At 41.0% G+C, this 5,653-nt stretch overlaps 1 pseudogene; it reads right to left on the bottom strand.

Moving 5' to 3' along the window:
* Nucleotides 1–3,389: 3,389 nt before the first annotated feature.
* Nucleotides 3,390–5,310, bottom strand: LOC119558622 (annotated as a pseudogene).
* Between the last annotated feature and the right edge of the window lie 343 nt (nt 5,311–5,653).

The raw sequence follows: 5,653 nt of genomic DNA, 5'->3' as shown, positions 1-5,653 counted from the left end.
CAGGTCAGTGGAAGTTCGGCTCTGAATCTCTAACAATGCCAACTAGTTGCCACTCACACAGATTACTCACCCACACAGGCGCTGCGGCGCCCAAGCGCCATAAAGTATGCATCAGAAAAGCGTGAACGTACTGAGGCCCCGAGCCGAGCAGCTTGATAAATATTCAAATTCGATGGCAACGGATATGCAGGATGCAGGACGAAAGGACGAAGGAACAAAGGGAAGCTCACACACCTCACACACAGATACAGACACAGATACAGATACAGACACACACATACAGTCGCACAAACCGCTCCTTCGTTTGCATACTTGATTTGTGTGTATGTGCCAGCAATTTATGTGGCATTGAGAACTTTAGTAGATTTGACATTCTAACGCTCGCCGACAAAATATATGTATATGTATGTATGGAGAGGGTCGTAAATATGCCAGCAGGACGTGTAATTCGAATTTATATGCATGGTCCATATAAAAATATGGCTCTCTGCACTCTGGCCCCCCTTTAGAAATCGGCAATTGTCGCCTAACTAACTGCGTATGTATGGGCGGAATTAAAAACAAACATACATAAATCTGCATATAGAAATTGGGATCAAATTGTCAACGCTTAGTAGTGAGGGCTTAATAAATACAACGGATCAATGGATCGGAAAAATACTTTGATAAAAGATTGGAAGCCCAAGCTTACGGATTTACGAAATCAAAAAAGTACTTGCGAACTTAGACCAATTACAAATAGTTGTGGAATCAAAATTATGCAATTTAATATTAAATAATTGAATAAGAAGGTCATTAAAACAAAAAATCCTAATTCAAAATGCGAATTAACACATATAAAAATTTTAATAATTTAACTGCCTAATTAAAATTTTTTTTTAAAATAACAAAATCATATAAATAAATACTTACTTAATATTATTGGTTAATATTGTATACAAAATTGCAACTCTTTTTAAATTCAATTCAATTCATTCATTTTAAACATTTTCTATACTGTTTTATTGCTTATACAATTTTACTTATTATATGTTTACTATAATTTGCTTCTCTTTGGACAAAATATTCGATTTGTAAAAGCTAAAGCTGTACAAGTGTGGCTTTGGTTTTGAAATTTAATAAGTAGAAGTCATGGAATATTAAATAACCCAAATTGATAAGCTGTTTAATGCGATATACTTAGTTGAAGAGTGCTTGAATTAATTAGTAATGTAAGAAAATGCTTAAATTTAATAACAAGGTGGAGATTGACAATCGAGATTCGAGGGAGATGCAATCAACAACCACTTTCATATTCCATGAATGCCCAAGGAAGTCAGTAATATAATTTAAGCTGCTACAGTTGGCAAGAATTAAGGTGAAAGGTGAAAGGCGGTGGGTAGCAATCAAAGTCGGAGAATGCTAATGGATAATTTTACACATGAACCTATTAGATGGAATGACAGGCACCTGAGTGAAGTGAGCAATTTGTACGGACATCACAGTGTCTTTGGTTAACCCCAACTGCACACAGACCAAAATTGTGTGGCCAAAGGCCTGCAGGCTCAAACAATATGTACAGATACATATATACATCTTTTATATATATATATATATAAATACTCACCTTGTGTTACTGTCTTACCTTGATTACATTGATGCATTTCTACATCATTAAACCGTCTAAAACACCATTAGCAAGGAGCCAAGATGTTGAGCTATGTGTGTTGTGCTTGTGTGGGTGTAAGTCAAGGATATATCTGCCAGGCATCCTTAAGCACACACACCACACACTCACTAACCGTCTAGGGCTCTGCGTGTGTGAGCATCGCTTCCGGTTGAGTGCACCCACACAGATACAGAGGAGCCAACTCATTTGCCATTCCCTAATGGTAAATCAATGGGCTGACTGAACACAACCTATGTCCTATGTCCCATCGCTATCCCTATCCCTATCCTTGCTGCCCCAGGAAGTCCAGCTGGCTCTTTGGGATCAGGATCCCGGATCCCTGCTCCGTCAGCCTGCTAACGCGTTGATGACACTTGAATGATGTTTCGGTGTCTTTTGTCGCCGGTTTTTTTTTTTTTTTGGCGGCATCTTACGCTAAATTGCACATATTATTTATACATAAGAATCAACTGACCATAAGTATGTATATTAGCTAATCGTCAAAGTTGCTTTCGGTGCTTTATGAACTTGCCCCCCACTTGGCCATCTGACGACCACATTACCCATTCAATTTAACCTTCCGATGGGCAATCAATTCCCAGGGTTTCCGGACATGGATTCTATTATTGGACTCGTTATTTGCTTGGGCAGCCCGGGGCTATATTGATTTTGTATCAATTAGAATGTCATACGCATTTGATGTCCACATTCACGAATTTTATTTTAGAAGCCATTTCCTATCAAATTACTAAATTTATTTGATTTTAGTTCTATTTGAATATCATGTGTTTAAAAGTCAAAGAGTAGCGACTTTCATTTCCGGGCTTTCGTTTTTCAATAGGGCAGTTTTTAGTAATACATCATAATGTTAGATACATTTAACATTTTTTGAATAGGATAAATTAGGAAATGTTTTAAAAACTCAACTAACGCTACCTTTTAATCATAGGAAAACCGTCATTAACCATTTCGCTCCCAAAAGCTTTCTAAGCCAGAAACGCACGTTCATCTCAGACCCCTCACAAGGGTTAATAAAAATACCAGGTCACGCTTCTGGGGGCGAACTTAATGCTAAAGCATTAGGAGCGGCGAAGCCAATACAATTGTAACCCTTGGCATTGTTATGAGGCCATTAAATTCCAATTACACGTTAAGTTAACGCGTTAATGGCCAAGTTAATGCACTTGCATTGCCGTTAGCCCGATGATTCGCCACTGGGGGCGGGGCGACCCCCGAAATGACAAAGCGCCCCAAATACATTATTACATTTATATTTACTATATGCATGCAGTATAAAATGCTTTGTACATGAATTGGTGTTTTGGGTTCAAATGTTTTGTGAATGAGTGTTTGGTGAGTGTTGTTCCCTGTTCTTGTGTAAGTAATCTTATGATTGGTAAGTCAAATGGGCTTAGAGCGAGACAAAAATATATAGAGTCATAATATGCACGCGGCAATTGCCTGTATACACTTAGGATCTAGAGTTAAGATTACAATGAAGCGGACAATCCCAGCGCCTTGTCAGTGGATTGGGTGGATCGTGGATCTAGCCTAATCAGTTTATTAATACATAGCTTCAAGCCAAGTTTGCTTCTTGCTTTTGTGTCGGCTGGTTTATGGTCTTTGCATATCTAGAGTTGGGTTGGGTCATTGCTTAAACGATGCTGGTTGGCCCTTGAACTGGCCGTATTCGAACTACAGTCTCTTCTGTTAACGACATCACATGGTTCTTTCACAGAGATGGATCCTAGGGATCGTATATGTAGATCTTAGTAGCAGCACCAACTGGGCCTTTCCACCTCGCCGAGGGCAATGTGCTCAATGCTCCAGGGCGCCGTCTCCAGCCGTCTCCCGTCCCACACCATTGGTCTTCACATCCTCGCCCTCCACCGCCAATCCTATATCAACGTAGGGGCAGCCGAAAGGCAGCGTTTCCCGGGCTTCTGGCCAAGGCGGCCACCGTGTGGCTGAGGGCAGTGTTGGGGTTGGTGTAGGCCAGCGAATCACTCGACTCAAAGGAGCGCAGCGAGGGACTCTTGCCCCTCGTCCGCCAGGCGAACCAATCCTGGGCCGTGGAGATGAACACCTGCTCCAGTCCCTGATTCCGTTTCCGTGGAGGGTTTCGAAGTAGGTGGCCCCAATGGAGGTGGCAAACACAAAGGCCTCCTCCTGGACACCGCTCGCTGCTGCTGCATATCCATTTTGTTCCCACCACAGCGTCAGTATCATCGGGTCCTGAACATTGCGATGCAGCTCCTGAATCCACGACTTGATCTCCGTGAAGGTCTTGTATTGCGTCAGATCGAAGACCAGAATGGCGGCATTGGCATTTCTATAATACATGGGCGCCACCGCCCTATATCGCTCCTGGCCAGCTGTGTCCCAAATCTACAAAAGAGAGAGAAAGTGACCACTGGTTAGAGTTCGTTCGCTTCCACTTGAACTTTAATTGAGTCATTCAGCGCTTATTCTGCAATTGCGGTTTTTATGGACGGGTTTTCCCACAGCAATAACAATCATATTCGATGTGGGATCCGTACTCCAGGTCTTTTCGAGGGGACTCCTCTTTATGCGCTTCATAAAAATTTTGGGGCAACGACATGTTCATTGGCGAAACTAAATCGAAGCACACAAAAACTCACAAAAGAAACAAAGAGCCCCGCATGCGAAACTAACAAGCGGAATCCGAAAACTATATCCTATTATGTATTCATACTTATTGTGCTCAGACGACGACTGTTTCTGCTGGTCTGGCGAAACTCACACCACGCTATGGATAAAGGTCAACTGGAAAGAAAACAAATCTGACCTGTTTCTTATTTCATTTGGTATGCATTAAAGAAGGCTCTTTACAAAAAGCTTTACTAATTTAAAGAACCTAAAGAAATATTCTGAACCCTCGACAGCCGGAGCAATAGTTTTTTACAAAGGTTATTCTAGGCTTTAAGAAAGCCAAAAAATAAACTACCTAAAATGAGAACAAATCCTGTTAGGGTAAAAATAGATCGGCGTTGGAAAGTAAACGTCCTGTTATTGTAGTGGCCATTGTTATATGGCTGCGTATAAAATCGAAATCACCCAAGAGTAAATATGGCAGCCGGGGCCAAGTGGGTGGTAACCCTTTTGCAATGCGGGAAGCTGCTGCCGCTCTCGTTTAGCTTATCAATAAACTATAAAAAAAGACGAAAGCTCGCTTAAAAAAAAGGCGAATAACACACAAAGTGCAGCGGACGCAGAAATTGCAAAAAAAAAAACAAATAAAGTGACCGAAACAGTGGGGCGTAGGCGGAGTTGGACAAAAAACAGGACCCGTGGCGAAGCCAGTGGCGGAATAAACCCAGATTAGCGTTCCGGCAGCCAAGCCGGCAAATAGGATTAGTGGGCGTGGGGCAGTGGCAAATTCCTTTGGCTTTGCCTTTGGCTTCGGCTTTTTTACGAGGCAATTCCATTTGCGATTGCCCCGAAAGAGTTGGGTGCACTGATACATATGCTGGCTACTGGCGGATACGCACTTGCAATTTAATTTTGACCTCGTCCAGGATGATGTTGCACGTGAAGAAGGACACGGCTATCGTGGGGACCTCGCTCTCACTCCGGTGCAAGGTGTTCTTTATGTACCTGATGACCAAACGGGTTTTGCCCACACCTGGAATAGACAAAAAAGTTAATCAGTTAATTGAATAATCAATATTTATAATTTCATAATCTTTTTTAAGGTATATTTTGGGATGTTTCCATGTTGGTAAGCTTGTAAATATAAAATATTTAGGCCTTTTGTGTCCTTTTGCAAAGGATTTTTATTATCAAACCCGATGTTTTTCTTATAAAAACCTTACCATATCAACTTTTGACTACCTTCTGCAATAAATAAATTAATTAATTGCCTATATTTAAATAGAAAAAAATGTTTTATCATTTTATTTAAATACAAATATATTTTGCTGTGTACTGTGAGCCCTTTTTGTTTCAAATATAATACCTCCAGCTTATCAGCTTGAATTCAGT

The sequence above is a fragment of the Drosophila subpulchrella genome, unplaced genomic scaffold (assembly GCF_014743375.2).
Source record: "Drosophila subpulchrella strain 33 F10 #4 breed RU33 unplaced genomic scaffold, RU_Dsub_v1.1 Primary Assembly Seq12, whole genome shotgun sequence".
Lineage (NCBI taxonomy): Eukaryota > Metazoa > Arthropoda > Insecta > Diptera > Drosophilidae > Drosophila > Drosophila subpulchrella.
Note: the sequence above shows the minus strand (reverse complement) of the source record. Positions and strands in the feature narration are given on the sequence as shown.